At 43.0% G+C, this 20,609-nt stretch overlaps 1 long non-coding RNA gene across 1 annotated transcript; it reads left to right on the top strand.

Moving 5' to 3' along the window:
- The first annotated feature begins 18,406 nt into the window (after positions 1-18,406).
- LOC118224301 lies at positions 18,407-20,407 on the top strand. The gene is made up of 2 exons (XR_004764616.1): positions 18,407-18,719; positions 19,824-20,407. It is a non-coding gene; the product is annotated as an uncharacterized LOC118224301 (long non-coding RNA).
- The last annotated feature ends 202 nt before the right edge of the window (positions 20,408-20,609 follow it).

The raw sequence follows: 20,609 nt of genomic DNA, 5'->3' as shown, positions 1-20,609 counted from the left end.
TCACGCATGTAATCGATGGATCGGTCATTTCGGGGGACCCGTCACACTTGTTTTGATCCTTGGGGGACTTAAATTACACCCCAAACGCTCGCCTGCTACGCAGAGCTTCGCTATATTTTATACGCGGCGAGATGAGTTCGGGACGCGTTTATTGCGCGCGGACGGTCCGAACGCATCATAAATGATTTGAGAGGGGGGTTTGAGAGCGGGGACATTACGCAGGAGGTGAAGCTGTAGAGGGAAAATTTAGTAAAAAGCTTCAGACTTGTTGCACTGCTATCAAAGCAAGCCTTAACAGCACCCACAAGGGAGGGATCTTCTGCGTCGGTTTCAAGGCAGCAGTTATTAAACTGTATATTGTATAGATTATAGAGATCCGTTCAGCAGGCACATATGGGCCAAATCGTTTTTCTGAAAACAACAAAAAGTTTCTTAACCAGGTCTCAGGACACCAAGGCAAAAAGGTCAATGCAGAAGAATACCGAGGACAAAACAGCTACACTACAGAACACAAACACACACGCACTCTTTCTCTCACTCACTCACACACACACACACACACATTCACACACACACACACAGACACATGCATACATGCACGCACACACACAGCACACACAACAGACACAACACATACACAAATACACACACCCTCACACAAGCACACTCACATAAACATAAACACATACACATACAAAACACAGCACACATACACATACTAAAACAAGACACGCATGCAGACACACACATGCGCACAAACACGACACAAGTTTGTCTCTTTTAAAATCAATGGCTTTTTGCAGCAAGTATTAAATACTCCAAACGTCAGTTCAGCAAGTAGCAAATATCTCATTTAAAAAAAAAAATAGGTGCCTGCCTGCAGAGGCTTGATTTTGCACCATGAAGCCCAAACCCCCCCATCCCCACCCCCCCCACCTCCCCCCCACCCCAGCACACCACACACCTGATTTCCATGCCTGCAAGGGGGCCGTCAGTCAACGGCGGCAATTAACACGGAGCAACGAGACATGGCACGTCGCATCAATTACAAACGATTGTGCCAATCCATCCATAACTAGATTTCGCTCCTTCATCACCTAGAGCTCCCGCTACCTCTTCCCGCTTCCACCTCACTCTCTTTTCTCACTCTGCATTTCGCCCTCCCCCCTCTCCGTCAGCCACGCAATCTCTCCTTTTCTATTCCGCTTCTCTACCCTTATCTTTCTTCTCCTCCTCTCCTGCTTTTCGTCTCTCCCCCTTTTTCTGCCCACCCCCCACCCCATCCCATCCCCAACATTCCCTCTCTTTTTGTAAAGCCTTAATTGACCCGGCGTAGGCGGGGGCAGCGCGGGGCGATACCTGATTAGGCAGCTACATTCAATTTCTGTACAGACGGCAGATCCATCTTGTAATAAACCTCAGATGGATTATTGCTTTTCTGTGGCGCAGGTAGATGAGAGCTCGCCTGCTTTTCAGAGCCTCTCACTGCGCTGCATGAATCCATTAGAGGAGCTCAGGCCCTCTCTCCACTTATCTCATATGTGCCTCACGCCGAGCGTAGCAGAGCGATAGCACGCTACAGCTGAGGTCTGTGATGGCCTCTCTCTCTCTACCTCTCTCTCACTTTCTCTCTCTCTCTACCTCTCTCTCTCTCTCTCACACACTCTCTCTCTCTTTCTCTCTCTCTACCTCTCTCTCTCACTTTCTCTCTCTCTCTCTCACTCACTTTCTCTCTCTCTCTCTCACTCTCTCTCTCACTTTCTCTCTCTCTTGCTCTGCCACATACATGCACGTCACAGACCTTTTCCCCCAATTAACTCAGCACCACCGACAGCCGCTTACTATTTTAAATGGACATTGTACATATGGACGCGTGCAAATGCTTGAATAGGCACTCCATGAATGCAGTTCACATGGCGATAACAGTGACTCATTAATAGGTGTGGGTTCACTGTAGGCGTACGTGAGCAGTGTCCTTGTTGTGGTAATCATTTCACTTTTCATTTTTCTGCAGCCAAGTACATTCAATAGATGTGCAATGGGAAAACTGAGCAATGGTTATGTTGTCATAAACATTCAGTCGCACTTCGGGTGGGGGTTATGTACTATTTATGTATGTATGTATGACATGAGGGGTTATAGTGCATTAGTATACATAAACATTAATGAACATTTATAAATCAAAGTATAACATATGCGGAATGTTTTAAAATAGTTTATAGCACTAGCTCCATGGTGCATTAAAACAACTGTCATAATGAGATCTCCACCGCAATTCAGTCACAAAGTCACAAAAGTTGCAAATTAACAGTCATGAGACTTCATCTCTAGTCACTGGCCTGTTCAAATTCAGGACTTTGATTCATTCCTTATAATTCTGTACTCAATCAAAGAGAAAAATTCAGCATCTCTGTTGTTAAATACTTGTAACCGTTAATATTATGTCACCAAATTTTATCCAGCGCTTCAAGTAAAATGGCACAATGCTTTTAAGCTGCTGATTGAATTTCATAAATTACATCTGATTATGCATTTAATGTGGGGAGCAAAAAATTCATGAACTTTACAGTCCCTTACAGCAAAGAGGGGAACCCGGCTCAACAACCCTAAATTTAGCACCCACCTAGGGAAGAGGCCAGAGATGCGGGTTGGTAACTGACGTTAGTTGAGTTTTAACTATTAACCATTGTGAGGTGACACGAACTCGCTAGTTAGCGATGTGCCCAGCTAATAGCCAGCGGTTCACAAGATCCATACGGTGTCTCTTACATAATAAATAACGTATTTGTGATGATCGCATGAAAATGGTTATTTTAATTTAGTCACCGTTTATCGCCCTCTTCAGACATCCATCCGCGTCTCTACCCGCCAGCCCTAAAGCAGTCGTGACGAGTTCTTCTCTGGTCAAGAGTAGCCTACGTGTGCGACGCCCCCTGAGTGGCGTGTGAAGTACTCCCATTCATTTCGAACGGTTCGTTCTCCTCTTTGCGTCACTTCCTGATTTGGAGGGCGTTTCCGTTTAAATTTATGCTTTCGTTTTTGAAGCGCAGTCATCTTTTTTTTTAAATTTGGAGCGGATGTTCGCTTTATATTTGTGCGTTTTGTTTTTGAAACCGCGATCGTCCGTTTGCGTCGTTTCTTGATTTGGACTGCCTATCCCTTTATGTATGTGCTTATGTTGCTTTCAAGTTTGATGCGTGATCATCCTTGTGGGCGACCGTAGGTTTCCGAGAATGCTCAACACCATAAAGCTGAGGTGGAGACGGAGAGTGGTTTTTAAGTGAATTCAATGCGATCAATTTGGTCAAGCTGGGGGATGATTAGCTGGCTGGTTAGGAGAGGTTGGGAATCATACCAGGACACCAGGACTTATCTCTCTTTTATCTCTGACAGCACAGCTGTGTGGCACCCCCTCAAGTGGGGACACCGTGTAAGGAAACACACAAATAGAGCCCAAGAAGAAGAACAAGCTGTTTTATTTCTGCAAATCCAGCAAAATAAACGTCGCAGAAAAAATTCATTCTCCAAAGTACGCGCACTATAAAAACTGGAGGGAAGAAGAAGAAAAGAAGAAAAAAATAATATTCTTTTAAAGCAGCAGAGAGAATCAGGAGGTCTGGAGAGCAGAGGACGCCCGGGTGGCCGTGTTCCACAAGGTCTCTCCCTGCGTACACAGCAGGCTGTGACTTTATAACAGGCATAATAGAGCCAACGGGGTAACACCTGAGCTGACTGCTGATCAGCCTCAGGTGCACGCGCCTGCGCGGAGGGCCGCTGCTGTGCACGATCCTGTAGGCCTCCCCGGCTGTGGGGAGGGAGCAGGCACAGCAGACAACAGCCAAAGGGGAGAGCCAGCCCTCTCTGCTCCTTCTACCATGCCTCCCGGAATCACAGACTGCCAAAATCAATATTACTACAATGAAACGTTGGACTTAAGGTTTTTATTTAACAGTTAAGAATTTAATTATCTCTGTATGACAAAACACTTAACTGCATTTTGCCTAAATTACAATTATCATCAGCCTATTTTGTTACTAACTAGAGGTTGCCAGCGGATAATGCTTGTGTATATATACACTACGTGGCCAAATGTGGACACCTGACATCCAACATCTCATCCAAAATTATGGGCATTAATATGGAGTTGGTCCATCCTTTGCTGCTATAACAATCACAACTGATGACCAATCATCATAATTAAATACAAAATGTAAATTGTAAAACAAATTACTGAAAGCCTATTATATATCTGTTAATACTTCATTTATTTATTTATGTTTTTCCTTCTGCTGATGTGGAAAAGCATGGGTTTCAATCAAAACCACAATGGGCACTATTTACGACTAGTCTACCAAGCTAGTCAGACCAGAGCATTCAATTAGGCAATGACTGATCATATTGTGTGAGATGTCCTGGCTGCTATGTGATCAGAAGAGCAATGGGTGATTTTCTTGCCTGAAATCTTTTTATTTTTATCCTTATTGCATGTACCCAGCACATCTTCCACTAGAGGAAGGGTGTCAGTTCTTACTGTGTTCTTACTGTCAGTCTCTATAATGTTTAAATGCAAACACACCTGTAGATTCACACGTATATACTGGTCCTCTGATGTCATCTGTGTGGTTTTCAGTTGGTTCCTTACGCCCAGCTCGTATTCCACAGAGCCGTTAAAGGTAAAGACTTTTATGACCCTTAATCTATAGCCAATAAAAAAAAAATGTGTCATTACATGAGAAATATCTTTTCATTTCGCCCCGAACTGCGTGGAGGTTGTCTCATGGCTGCGGACCCCATGTGCAAGATTGTTAAACCTCGTGATCTCACCCTACTGCATGTACCTTGCCTGAGCATCGTGATTATCTCTATAAATTCATTCAGACGGATGTTTTAACTCTTAATATGGGATTACTCAGAGGTCATTTCAGAGACGTTGTGTGTTGTGTGTGGACACCCCCCCCCCCCCAAAACAGCACCCTCTGGCACTGAAACGGGCATTATGCCCCCTCTTTCCGTACCCAGGTTTTAACAGAGCATGGGTTTGGTTGGGTAGGGACGTAGGACTTTGGTAGGTTGCCCCAATTCCTTTGAGGGGTCCAACTGGTTACCAGTCCAATGCAAACAGACAAAGTGAAGGGAGCCGGTCAATGCCTCACTTGACCTTTAGCCCGTATCACAAGTACAAACATGCTGACATAGTGGAAGCATGCAAGACAGGTGCATTTGTGACACAGGCCTATTCCATGGCCTTGCATTACCCCTCTTGATTTTCCATAACACACTGGTGCCTGCCCGCGACAGATGGGTTCCCCCTCTGAGTCCGGTTCTGCTCAAGGTTTCTTCCTGCTATCAATCAGGGAGTTTTTCCTTGCCACTGTTGCCCTAGGCTTACTCTTTGGGGGCCGGTTCTCTGTAAAGCTGCTTTGTGACAAAGCTCCTTTGTTCAAAAGCGCTATACAAATAAAAATTGATTGATTGATTGATACATTACTTCTGGAGCATTTAGAAGATGCTCTTGCCCACAGCAACTTACACAGATCACATTTTTTTTACATTAAGCCCTTTTATACAGCTGGGTATTTTACCGAAGGAATTCAGGATAACTACCGTGCTCAGGGGTACAGTGGCAGCGCCTCGTCTGGGAATTAAACCCGCAACCACCGCATAACAAGCTCAGTTATGCTCATTACGCTGCACTTCTGTGCCGACCCACATGACACTACAGGAATAGGTCTAAACCCTAGGTTTTAAACAGAGGGTGTGTGAACCCCAAGGGGTCCTTGGAGGTACTGTAGGGGGGTCCCTGGCCAGACTTGATATGCAATAACGGCATATACTGTCGTTTTTGGGAATATTTCAAAATAAATATGTATGTATTGTTTACATATGGTTTTAACTTATGAGAGTTATATGATGGGGTGGGCGGGGGGGGGGGGGTCATCTGGATGCTAGGGAGCCTGGTTGGGGGTCTGGATCAGAAAGAGTTGAAAACTCCTTTCATAATGGTAAAACCAGAAGATAAACTTTTTTTTTTCCTTTGCTGTTTTTGTGATAAATAAAGCATTATCTCTATCTTTCATTCAATGTAAAAAAAAAATGAAAATAATTGTACACATTCATTAATTTTCAGACATTTTTTTTTTAATTATGTCCGTGCCTCTGAACATTTTAATCATGCAGAGATGATCGGCTATTAGTTATCAAAAATATTTCTGAAATAATTAGTTTTGATAAGAGAGCACAAAAAACCTAACGCCCTAACATCTTGATATTTATAAAGGAAATAAACAGTACTTTAACACAAGATTGCAATTGCCATTAATTTATAGTCTGGTTTTGGAAATGTAACATTTTTTTTTTTTCATTGGTTCATGTTTCATTGTTAGGCAACAGCCTGACTGGTTATAGAGTGCAGGAGGCTCGGAGTGAGTGATTACTGACTGTCCCTATAAAGTAGCAAAGAACACCATGACATGTGCTATTTGAGTAATTAATCTCATCGAACGATATTAATACTGGGTAGTTCAGATCATTCTTTACGAGTCTTGAAATCTATTGAAATAGTCACAGCCAGTATTACTTTTAAATAATGCTTCAAATATATTTTTCATGAAATGTGGTCCTTGAGCATTCAGGTAGATGGTGCAAAAAAAAACCCTTAAACGCATCAAGAGGACAATGTCACGAATCAGTCCAAGGCCAAAGGAGAGAACCAGGTTAAAAAATAATAATAATAAAAACTGCATAGAATTTGTAAACAGAGAAGTTAAGAGTTCCCAGAATGCCCTTTGTTTGGCCTACAGTTTAGCAAAAGACCAAGCTGCCCTTTACAGAGGGCATTGTATTCAAAGGGACTGCTGGGAGAATTGATCCAAACTCGGATCCAGACAAAGGCTATGCTGCGGTTCCTTAAGCAGTTGAAAGAAACGCGAAGGACGTGCAGGTAGGTGACCACCTACAAAGCCAGCCCATTAGCGGCGTAGCGAAAGCTCCTTTTAAAAACCTAATGTGTGGGGAGAGCATTGATCGGAGTGATAAGAGTCAGCTAATTATGTACCAGCCTTTTTGTAAATGTGGACTGTTCTGAAATGCTCCCAGAGCTTCATATTCAATGGACATTTCTGAGTGGTGCAGCGTGGAAACATTTTGACCACAGCTATTGTTAGCAATTTTTTTAAAAATGAGCAGAACAAGCATCCTACTGAGAAAATGATAGGGTCTACATCTGGCGGGGCATCTGTAATGCTTGCTCTAACAGAGCGCGCTCGGAGGTAACTGAAGGACTGCTCGGGTGAATTGTTTCTTTTGGTAATTGAGGATCCGGTCGTGTGAACTAAATTTTTTTAAATCCTCAAGAAATCCCCCTCAGATGGATGTCTGTTTATGTATTCCGACAGCAACAGCAAGCGCAGAGGTGTTGCCACGGAAACCCTAGCAGCTAATTGTTTAACGGCGGTAACTTTGGTTGCCGTTCTCGTCCGCGCCAGCCAGCGTTCGTGGACGTGCTGGTGTTCGTCACGAGGGCCATAAACGTTTGGACGGTGGTGCCGGGCCCCGCGGCGGTGTAAATCGGGCAGTCCTTCGGTACAACGGTTCCGCCGCTCAGCTGGCAGATGGCAGAGGGGGAAAGAACTGGCAGATTGCACCACTTTTCAGAGGATGTCTGCACTATAAAAAAAAATAAATAAATAAATAAATAAATGGACAGGGGATGCTGCGTTTATGGAACAGGCCTGCAAAGGCAATCCAATGATCCAACTTGGGCAAAGAGAATGATCTTAAAAAACAATGCCTTGCTAACTATAAAAAAAAAAAAAACAGCTTTTTATTTCACCATTTCTCATTTTCTCACTAGTTAGCAGTCTGCGCACTTTCGACTCGACCAGGAGAGCGGGCCGCTACAACGAAGCTCCTGACAAACGGAATCACGGGATATATATGTGGGTGTACATGCGTGCGAACTCAGAACCAGGGGAACGCGAAGGCTCCTCATTCTGGATCGGAACACCTCTGACAGATGATGTCAGAGCCTTCAGGCACCATTTTGAGTGGGGAGCGGTAAATGAGAGCGAGCGCAAAAACACCGCTCGCGCTCCGTCCCCGCTCTCTTCGGCGCGTCCCAGCGGAGTTTAAGTCTTCGGGCGTCATGCTGGTACTGGAGGTATCTGCAGACAGTTAAGGGCTTTAAAAAACCACTGCTTTACTGCTGTCAGAAATGGCCTCACACGGTGAGATAAAGACCAAAAACGATATAATTTTGAGTCCATTATGCATCTGTGGTGAGCGGAGGAGAGGGGAACTGGAAAGTGACTATTCTGGTGTACTGCAGCAAGCTGAGCCAAAGCCAAGCAATGGACAGCGCTCCTCACTGTAACTGCACAGTTAACACACACACACACACACACACACACACACGCACGCACGCGAGATCATACATTCACTTAAGCACTTTCCCCCTCCCACACAGTCCTCATACAAGCACGTACATGCATTACCACATACTCACCTTCGCACGGTTACACACACAATTACAGACGCATGTCACGCACACGTACGCACACTTTCACCTTCCCAAACTCTCTCACTGACCCACGCACTAACTTATTCTTACATAAACACACACGCACACAGGCACACACACACACACACACACACAGAAACACAGTTGATTCGCCGTGCTGCCAGCTGACGCGTTATATTCGCACCTGTGTTTCCTGACACCTCTGCAGTGACGACACCTTTCTCAGACAGCTGGCTTGACGCTGTTTCGCCGGTATTTTTAGGGTTCTGGAGAGCCAGAGGAGAGGTGTGAAAATCTCTCTTCGCCTGCGACCACAAAGGCATCTGCGGAGCGGGAAGGAACACACAGAACTCACAGCAATGGAGAGTGTAACCCGTGAAAAGTCAGGCTGTGCAGTTGTGTGGACCTCAGGTCTTCAAACCTGGTTTTGTATTTTTTTTTTATTTATTTTTTTTTTTTAAAGGTACAGAAATTCATATCCCCAGAATGGTTTTCAAAATATGAAAAATGCACAGTAAAACAGGCCAGGGTAGATGATGGACAGCTTTTAATATTTAACCCAAATCAGATCAACTAGTTACCCTGACTCAAGTCACAAGCTATTGCTTCATTTCAGTTCTACCCTGGCAAGAAATGCCACCCCCAATGTTTCTGTTCATTAAATTCCACTCCAGCGTGGTTGCCTTCCATTCGATTTTTAATGCAAATGGGAACTTTGATTTTTTTTTTTTTTTTTTCTACAGAATTTTTTTTTTCTTTTTTTTTTTAAAGATGTGCTTCAACACAAATTAGGGAATAGGCCTGGGAATAGTGTCCAAACAGCCTTGATCAGCCCGAGCTCATTGATAATTCTAATTAGCGAAGGTCGAGTAATTAGTCCCGGAGACTTATATAAACACGCACCCCGACGTGAGCACATGCTGGCCTTGGTATTAGCAGAAACTCCTCCGCAAGCACTCTCCGGTTTTATTCGGTTGGTTTTTGGTTCTTTCTTTTTTTTTTTTCTCGCAATGGGGCCATTATTGGGATTTCAGTCATGTGCGCTAGGCGACAGATGTCAGGTGAGACGTGGAGGCGTGTCCGGCTTCGCTTCGCCAGTATTCTGTCACAGGTGTCTCGCTGTGGCTGTCGAGATGGGTGGCCAAAACAGCGCAACTGCAGGCAAGGGTCCAGGGATAGACGGAGCTGGGGCGTAGGAGGACTGCGTATGCACTGGAGGCAAAGATTGGGGAACGGGGTGGGGGGGGGGCAAGGGGACAGGGATTTGAGTCGAGAGGGGAGGGGCACACAGAAATGAGGAGGGGGGGAGGGGGGGGGATAATTCATTGTTCGCCAAGCCCATTAATCATCCCCGAATCCTGTTATTTTTTTTCTGTTTTCAAAGGGAGAATTGAAGTAAAAGAGAGGGGAGAAGCGAGGGAGGAGGCGCCATCATGTGGACATTCGCTGCAACACCATGCGATTGTGCCCCGCTCTCCAAAGCTATCTGCGAGCACTGTGGGTCTGTGGGCTCATAGCCTTGCTGTAAAGACCCCCCACACTGCTGCATGGGGTAAGGGACAGCAGGTTTACCAACATGGAGCGTGTCAGAACTCTTGAGGGTGTGAAGACTCCCACTCTCCACACACACACACACACACACACACACACAAGCACTCTCCCTCTCTCACTCTCCCTCTCTGACACATACATGCACACAAGCACTCTCCTCTCTCTCACTCTCCCCCCCTCTCTCTCACTCTCTCTCTCTTACTGACACACACACACACACACACACACACACACACACGATGCCCAGGCTCAGGGTTTGCGTGCAGTGCTGTTCACCCGGAGAGATGAAGGTGTAAGCTGCAGAGGTGGACAATCTTAGAGGAACGGGGTCACAGCAGCTCCTGTGAGGAAAGCAGAGGCCCTCGAAAATCAGGAAACACAGAACAGGCGTGGGCCAGGCGAGGGGGGGACCTAAAGAAGGTAATAAATGTTTGGTGTAAAAGTAAATTGCACAGTTGCCAAGCTTGGCCACACATTTTGGACTGTCACTGAGGTTTATGGTCTTCCAGGCTCAAATCCCAGCACACAGGGACTGAAAATCCATTTGGAGGGTTTTTTTTTCCACCTCTCTAAAATTGGTTTTGGAGAAATAACCATTTATCTCTGGGGTGGATGTGGAACATAAATAGCTGGAGCCTTTAACAAGCTCACTTGCACTCGATAAACATATTAGCTGGCCCAGCTCTCTCCTCCTCCTCCTCCGTGTCCCCCTTTTTTTCTCTCTCTCTCAGCTTTCTCTTCATTTCTGCTGGCTCTGCACGTTTGGTGCTCGCGCATATGGACGGATCCCACAACGGCTTCCAGCTGCCCTGTTTGCATCGACTTTCTTCACAACCAAGTGCTCCTCTCTCTGTCATCACCTCCAGAGCTCTGGAAGAGAGAAAGCGAGAGAGAGAGAGAGAGAGAGAGAGAGTGAGAGAGAGATTTTACTGTGGTGTTTTCTCTCCTCTCCGACTTGCCGCTGCAGAGCTATTGCTCAGCATAAGGGGTCCTTTGCTGTCAGACTTGCAGATCTAAATGGGTGCAGCTACTCTGGGGTGGGCGCAGAGGCCTTTAAGCACATGACCTCTGACCTCTGATGCTCTCTCATCAATCTACCTTCGGATGAGGCCATAATTTGGGGTGTGGGCAGACTGTAGGCTTCACCTTACTTTAGAGCAGGGATCATCAAATCACAGACCATATCCATATCCCGGCTCATTGAGCTTTTCTGATGGTCTGTTTGAAATGAGGTATAATATTTTCATTTTTTATTACTTAATGCCACCTTCTTGCCTTCTTGCCACTGCTTGGACCGTAAGTAGCCTTGTATTTGTGTTCTTTCTGTTAAAGTTACAAATACTCCACCCTCCCTGCGTTCCTCTCTTGCCTACCAGTTGTATAACGAGTTGGCGCCACTGCCCGGCCTGCTTCATATTAACTCCATAGGTCATAATCACGCGGAAGCTTCTGCCTCTCAGTGCCCTGGAATGGCCTCAAATCTCACCACGTCTCTGCACTGATGGCTTGAATCAGGTACCGCTACTCTAGGAAAGGTGAATGCTTGATAGATAGATAGATAGATAGATAGATAGATAGATAGATAGATAGATAGATAGATAGATAGATAGATAGATAGATAGATAGATAGATAGATAGATAGATAGATAGATAGATATTGGCACCATAGCACTGTATCAATAAGGTGTCCCCCGTGGTCAAGCAAGGGAGCAACACAAACAGAAACACACACATACAGACACACAGTGACCTTACTATTTTTGTACAGGGAAACAGGAAAAGCTTACATATGCTTTTATGATTCATTTAGGGCATAAAACTGGAGTATCAGTACAAAAACAGCCGCTGTTCTCTCTGAATGCATTGCCCTTTGCTGCCCTCATGTGGCAGAATAATGCCTTGCACTTGCACAGAAATGTGCCGCCGTGCTGAATTCAGGCATTACCAGATGAAATTTGAAAAGATATTTTTGGGAAATATGCATACCATAGACTCCCTTTATTACACATTTGTATAGATTATTACCAACTGCAGTTTAAATAAATCTTCAAAAAGTGCTCAATGGCAGACAGCAGGCTCAGGAATGGTTTAGGCCTCAAGCCAGGTGCCCAGTCAGTGGGAGAGGGAAACCAGAAACAAGAACAGGAAGTCAGTGAAGAATTATAGGCAGAAGGCACAGACACAGAGTGGAGACAGTGACATGTGACCTCACCGAGGGCCACTTATGGCAGCATAACTAGAAGCACGGAGACAGAAAATTCATATAGGTGTGAGAAAGACAAGAAGCCTACCCGCACTAAGAGCCTGCCAGAGAAATTGGGTCACAGCTGTTGATAGGTGACAGGAAGTAACCCCCCCCCCCCCCCCGGATAATGCTCTGCGCTTGTGTGCTTCTCTGGCTCTGTGTCTGGACAATAAATGATTATGGGCTTCACTGTAAATTAGTGTTTTTACATAAGCTTAAAGGTTGAGGCTGCATTTGATTCCCTTACATGTTTCGGATGGTTATTCCATCGTAGGGGAGCTCGGTAAGACAAGGCTCCCCCACCCATTAGGTTACATTACATTACGAACTCTCAGCAGATGCTCTTATCCAGAGCGACATGCAGGAGTGGAGAACATCAGTGTAACTCTCAGGAACACAGACGGTCCAGAGGCTCATTCATAATTTATTAAGAATAATCATATTTCCTGTTTTGTGAAAATCGCAAATGGAATCACCGAATCCTGGTTGAAAGGCAGAATTTACACATAAACCGGAATGCCACAGCATTGGGATATTTTTGTGTAAATTTTGTGAACTGCATTTGGTGCTGTTGAGCACTTGGGATACCGTTTGTGTATGTCTGATGTGTGTTAGTTTAACCATGTGTGTTTGTTCATTTGTGGGTGGGACCGTTTTGGAGGAGTTCAGTGGAGAGGTAGGGTGTGTGAGGTGCTCCTGACCACACCCATACAATCCTGAGGTTGTTTTTTCAATACAGATTTTATGCCTGCTTTGAAACATGTGTTAATATAGTTATTGACATTACTTTGGATAGATATGATGATGAAGATGATGATGATGATGACAATATTTTATTGTCAGATCAAGTCTGAATTCTTTCTTGCATCGCAGCAGCTCCACTTGCCACATCACAGAAAAGACAAAAATTAAGACAAGAAACAAAGATGTATACATTTAACATAACATTACAATCACAGAAGACAATATTCAAGGCCCTTCAATGTACATTTGATCTGGGATTAAGCTCCATATTTAATTTTAGGATTGACTGGTGTACAAAAGAGTGTTCAGTCTAACCCTATTAAATTGTGGAACCTTGTATCTCCGATTTTATGGTAATAATTTGTATTTACTGTTCAGGACATGGTTGGGGTCAGAGACAATGTTGTTGTCCAGCCTTAATATGTTATTATGGTAGGCTGATTCATAGAATTCCTCAAGGGGTTGGCCATGTGTGTAGTGGGTTGAATCCCTCTGTGATAATTTTTGGTTATTTAAATTATCTTCAGCCATTTTACAAACCACTTTAAAATCAGCCCTGTACTTAATGGGCAGCCTGTGAAGCAATATTAGTGCTGGGGTGCTATGTTAGTACTTCTCCTGATGGTTCTTTAGTGACATGTTAGAGCAGCCATATTACAGGTCATTGCAAAAATCTAGCCTTAACTTGACAAAAACAAGTATCATTATCTCAGTATGTGAAAGACAGCCACTTCATTTTTAATTTAAATGACCTGGATTAACTGGGTTAATCCAGGGCATTTCATAGCCACATCTGGTACACGTAAGCAAGAAACAAGGTTCAAACAAAGAGATTAGACAAGTTTTTTGGAACCTAGAACCAACTTTTTCGTTTTATCTGAGGTAAATAGCAAACAGTGGCTTTAATACCGGCAATACATGACTCCAATCAAGAGATCTGCAGTGCTTCACCTGGCTTAATTGAGATGTATAACTGTATGCCATCTGTATAGCAAATAATCTCCATGCTATGTTTCTGACCTATATTATTAGGGGCAGTGTATGCAGTGAACGGCAGTATATTAAGTTGCCCTAGCACTGGCCCCTGAGGAACAGTATATATCAGTCTTGTAGGGGACAAAAATGAATGAATCTTAAGAGGGTAATAGTTACACTTGTTAACCGTATCTTACTGGCTAGTCATGTTATTTATCATTGTATATTTATAATTCCTATGAAATCTGATATAATATCTACCTATGAGTTAGCATCAGCAGTGTATCATCGAGAATTTGACCCACAGAATATTTAAGCAAATAGTCTGTGTAGTTCTTTTGCTTTTTTTTTTTTTTTAATTTACTTGATATTCTGTCATTAGTGGGAAGTTTTCTGAAACTGTACTAATGAAGACATGGACTATTTCTATGCAGCACAATGAAACATGTTTTCTTCTATGTAAGAAAATAAGTCTGTGGTGCTTGTGTTGGCTGTGCCGTATTTGCCCACAGCTGAATGGTCCTGACCTAAAGAGAGAGCAGATTGTGGATAACTGCAGATGATTATGAGTGAACCCCAAAAAGGAACAAGCTACGGCTGGTTCCCTCTCTTTCCCGACAAAGGTCTGTTTGCGAAGGGCACCGGGACATTAGTGTGGAGCGTGGGTAAATGATTAGTCCCAGAATAAACGGACGGGTTTAAACTTACTAGAGTTCCTTCACCCAGTTTACATTCTGAGGTCTGGAGAGATGCACACCTTGTGCTCCTGCTGTTGAAATTACGGCTATGTCAGTTACTGTGTGTCCACACTGCATTGCAGCACGTTGCGCCATTTAGTGGACTACAAATGACACACGCTCAGCAGGCCCATTGTGACTACGGAGCTTATCTCTTTCTTCTTAATGATGTTCCAAACAGTTGATTTTGGTAAGCCTAAGGTTTGGCCTATGTCTCTGCCTGTTTTTTTTTTTATTTCTCAGCCTCATAATACCTTCCTGGACTAAGCACATTAGCACAGCTCTGGTTCTCATGTTGACAAATGCCAATAACAGACTCCTAAGGCAATCAAAAGCTTAGAAACAAGACGAGATTCTGAAACCTTTCTTACACCTGTAAAAAGCAGTTGAAAGCATCAATCAGAAACAGCTGTGAAACCATTTGTCCAAAGCATTATGGTGCCCTGAAATGGGGGCAGTATGTATAAAAAGTGCTGTCATTTCTACATGGTGAAACCAAAATGTGTAAAATTCCCTTTAATAAAAGCTGAGAATCTGCATTTTAACCACAAATTAATTGTTTTATTAAAAACCAAAAATTGTGGTGTGCAGAGCAAAAAAGTCAAGAAAAATCTGTGCGTGTGTGCACGCGTGTCCTCCTTGTCTCCTACAAGAACACAACTCTTTTTGTTTTTGGAGGCCACTCTTTTTGTCTCTTTTTGTTGTCTCCAGTTTGAAATAGCCAATTTCACCTCTTGAATCACTACTGAGCTACCCAGTAATCCTCTGCAGTTTAAACTCCCATAAAGCTCTAGCTGTGAGCCAATGACTGGTCTACAAACCGCAGCCCATACGGTACTACAGGAGGGCCTGTATCAAACAACTGGAATGTGTTTATTAATGACACCAATGACATAGGGAGAGGTTTTTGGGTTAAAATACCACCACCAGTTTTTTTTTTTTTTTTTTTTTCTTGCGCAAAATGTGTTTATAGGAAAAGAGAACAAAAGTAACGTGATGCAGCTGTCTGCCAGTCTCCCTTCTCCAAAAATAAAAAAATAATAAATCCTGGCTTCATCGCCGGCATTGTTTCCACCAGACCCCTGGTAGGATTAAGCTAACAGTGTCTTACTAGTCTCTGTTATTATCATGTCATCAACATTTACATCTAATATGACTGAAGGACCCAGCCTGCCCTTAAGACCAGTACCTTTACCAACCAAACTATGCAGGAAACTTCTTTGGATTTATATTTATATGCATTCAGGGGCTGTATGATGTTCCCATTCAGACATTTTAGCTGCTCTTTATACTTGACACTGAGCTTTTCTCCCTTCACTTCTCTGTCCTTTCTTCCCCCTTTCTTTATCTTTCATTTCTGCTTGGTCAGTACACCAGCAGAACACACAAAACACTATTAATAATGTAAAATTTAGAAATATCTCGAGTGCATTTACTTGAAAAATGTATTTGTTTGAAAAATTCCTACAGTTACATTACATTACATTTATTTATCCAGAGCGACGTACCACAAAGTGTATAACCATAACCAGGAACAAGTGTGTTGAAAACCCTAGAGAGGAGTACCGTTCCAAGTGCGGGGAACAACCGCATAGTTCAACTTGGGCCCTGTAGGTTAAACTGATTAACACTAACACAAACAAGAACAGCAACAACGCAGTCTATGCAAAAATACAAGCAGTAGTTAAGACGATGTTCAATGTTATCCATATTATTCACGATAAGAATGCAAATAAATATACACCCAGTGTTGACCGTTGAGCTCAAAACCTAGGAGGCAAAAAAGTTCACTTAAACTAATTATTTGTTTCGACATGTTTCCAATCCAATGACTAACAATACAATGATTAAGACACAAAGTATTCAATACTATCAATAAATCATTCACACAAACATTCATTACAAAAGTACAAAATGTGATTGATCCACAACACACCTTCCAGACTCCTACCAACACCCAAATTCAGCCAGTCAGTAGATGATAGTATGCAAAGTGACTTATTCAGCTTATGTTCAAAATATTCATTTACACAAGCATCACTGCACAGGGCAACCAGAAATTTATATTTAATCCAGAGGGAAGAGTGCCCCCTAGAGGCCCATCTCCTTAGTTCCTGCAGGTCAGAAGGTTAGGGAGTGGTATAGCTGCTGGCCAATCCACTCAGGTTTGAAGCCCAACACTCTGCCCTCTCCAGGGTCAGGCTGTCTCGATTTATGTCATCTCCTTTTTTTATTTTGTTTTCAATCAAAATAATGAAAGTTCAATATGTCTACTGTGTATGTTTGATGTTCTTTTTTTTCTAGATAGCAGTGAAACAATACTTGCCTCCATTATGTGATGTTGAACAGGTGCTCAGGAGTGATTGTTGGTTTTTTGATGCTGTCCTGCATGGCTGTAAGCTAAATTCATGCCTCTCTGGAGCAATGCCAGTGGACTTGATGCTGTTTTCCACTCTTAATATCACAGAGAGTTCAGGGGTTGAAATGAAATGCACAGGAAGGCTGGCCTGCTGTTTTGTTTACACCTCTGAACAGATAAAACCCACAAACTCAGTAAGTTCCTGTTTGTATTCACAAGTCTAATAAATCTTCCCAAGACTGGACCGTATGTGACACTTACAGAAAACCTTTTCAAGGGCCACTTGCATTTTAGCCGTGATCTATCTGTACAGCTGAGCATTAAACTATAGCACTGTAGGTTCAGTTTCTTGCTACAGGGTTGAGCAGGAGTGCCTGACATGGTGTTTGACACTGTAACCTTCACACAACAAGTAAGTTCACCTCATTTCTGCTTGCCAACACCCCAAGGGTCAGATCTTTTCAGTTTCATTTTTTTCTTTTGGCCAATTAAGATATACAATTAGGTTTAACAATGCTACATTTTCCCTTCTTCTGGTAAATGGTAAATCGACTGCATTTATATAGCGCTTTTATCCAAAGCACTTTATAATTGATGCCTCTCATTCGCCAGAGCAGTTAGGGGTTAGGTGTCTTGCTCAAGGACACTTCAACATGCCCAGGGCGGGGTTTGAACCGGCAACCCTCCGACTGCCAGACAATCGGTCTTACCTCCTGAGCTATATCGCCCCTAAAACTATTCTTCTGCCAGTAAACCACTGCCACAAAATATAATTGCATGATCTGTTTGTTATAATAACATATTTTTAGAAGATAGTATAATCAGTAACACTACAGTAAAACTGTATTAGAATAGTTTTTGACTTTGAGCGTAGTGCTTGCAACAATAGAAAATGAACATCAGAGCACATTTTGCATGTGAGCATAACTGTGTGTACATTAGAATCTCTTATAGACTCTCACTCATTAAATGCCTTTCTTTCTCCTTCTCTTTCGCTTGTCATACCGAAACAGTGTATGGTGCGTGTGGTCAGGGCGTGTTTCTCGAACTGCGAGTCATGTGACACAGAATCTGTTAAACCGGTAGCCCGTATTTGGGCCCTGGGCACTTCTCTCCGTTCACTTCTCCGTTTTCTCTAGAATTATAAGATCAGCATTTAATTGACCTTTGGCTGTCATGCTAGTGTGTGTGTGTGTGTGTGTGTGTGTGATAGATGTATGTTTGTAGGAATAGGGGCCACTTAACTTGTCATATCCCTGATGATACATCCTCATCTGCTGTAGCACTGACATTTCAATTATATTACGTCTATTGAGATATGATAGCTGTGAAAACATCTCTGCTGCGTGTTGATGAGTGGCCAAGATAAGGATCAGGTGTGAAAAAGCCAGCAAACGTATCAAGCTTAACTGTCCATAGTAGAAACCCCAACCTTATTTGGTCAAAATATAATTTAGTAAGCAAGTCAGGGAAGTATATAAGATGAGTGTCAGGAGGGTCTGGGTCACTCATCACTGAGTTAAGCCTTTGTATTTTCCCTTAAAAAGTCAAGGCTGTGCGGTGTTTTCCATTTGGAGCAGCGGTCTGCAGGTAATCATTTCTTATCCTCTCTTTAGTCCAAACTCTGTGCACTTATATTTCCATTTATTTGTCCTTTCTTCTCTTTTTTGACTTCTGCTTGGTCATTAGCATCTTAATCTTGACATTTGTTGTTGGCTTTTGGTAAAATGTTAGGATTGAGTCAGATTAGCCACTAGATTAACCACACAGAAATCAACACCATGACCAATGCATTTCAGGAGAAAAGCAGCACTAAGACTCACATTTCAGGCTCATCTTTAAGATTGCTTAAAGAAAAGTTCACTCCAGGTTGGACGGTCTGATCCATGCATTACAGACAGTATAGAATTCCATGACTGGGGGCTTTAAAGAATCATACTTGCATACTGTATAAAAAGCTTCAAAGTTTATTCCAGACATAGCAATAACTGTGTCAACACTTCAGTGAGACAAGTATGAATAGAAATCCCCCATGAACTTGATTTAGGTATCAGATATGTAGCAGTGGGTAGCACTGTCGCTTCATAGCAAGAAGGTTGTGGGTTAAAATCTCAGCTTGGGGCCTTTCTGTGTGGAGTTTGCATGTTCTCCCCGTGTCCGCGTGGGTTTCCTCCGGGTACTCTGGTTTCCTCCCACAGTCCAAAGACATGCAGATAGGCCGATTGGAGACTCTAAATTGCCCATAGGTATGAGTGTGTGAGTGAATGGTGTGTGTGCCCTGGGATACATTGGCGGCCTGTTCAGGGTGTATTCCTGCCTCTCATCCAATGTACGCTGGGACAGGCTCCAGCACACCCCGCGATCCTGCCCAGGATAAGCGGGTATAGATAATGGATGGCAGTTATAGTAAAAAAGTTACAGTAAAATAATATTCAAATTTGTGATTCCTTTTTGTTCCACTGCTTAAAAATATGAAGTTTCAGTAAGTTATGCAGTGTATATGTGTGGGCTTAGGTTGGTGTATGTTGTGTGTACGTGTGTGCATGTCTGTGGTCATGTGTGTATGAGAGGAAGTGGGCTATTTAGCTGTTTATTGGCTTACATGTGTAATGTCTGGCTGTATTGAGGTTCTCTTTTGAAATATATCAGGAGTTTCAATAAATAATACTCACTAATTGTGTATATCTTCCCCAGGTGCAATCATGAAGGCCACCTTCTCTCTGCTCTTCCTGATCTTTGCCATCACTTGCGCAATGATTACACAGGACACACCATACGAAAAATTCATAGCTCAGCATTACCAAAACGAAATGACAGTGAAAGAGTGTAATGAAAAGATGGCTTTTATCAACAAACGTTATAATTACAACCCTTGCAAAAGGGTCAACAGTGTCATTTCTGCTTTGAGCCTGGACTCCGTCAACGCCGTTTGTGACGAGGAAGGGGAACCCTACCCCATGCCGAATCGCACAAATCTTCAAAAATCGTCGGATCAATTTCGTGTGATCACCTGCAATAGATCAAACGAGAGTGGGTGCGATTACACAGGATCCGAAAGCATGAGATACATCATCGTTGGCTGCAATGCCGGAAACTTACCTGTGCACTATGAAGAAGATCATGAATTTTAAGTGAAGATACTTCTGACATATGTGAAGTTAAAATGATAAGGGCTATGCTAAAATTAATGCACTCATCTACCTGGAGCTTATAACCAGTTGAAACAATATGCTTTACGACAGCAATAAACATCACTGCAATAAAGGCTTTCACTGCAACCTGCTTCTTCTCGTATGTTTTAAATTGATACAGTCACTAAATGAACATTACACACAATAAGCATAAACAATACAGTGTGGTATATTCAGCTAACACACCAAACATTATTAATAATGTGAAATTTAGAAATATCCCGAGTGCATTTACTTGAAAAATGTATTTATTTGAAAAATTCCTACAGTTCAATGTTATCCATATTAT

This window comes from Anguilla anguilla, chromosome 3 (genome assembly GCF_013347855.1).
Source record: "Anguilla anguilla isolate fAngAng1 chromosome 3, fAngAng1.pri, whole genome shotgun sequence".
NCBI lineage: Eukaryota > Metazoa > Chordata > Actinopteri > Anguilliformes > Anguillidae > Anguilla > Anguilla anguilla.
Note: the sequence above shows the minus strand (reverse complement) of the source record. Positions and strands in the feature narration are given on the sequence as shown.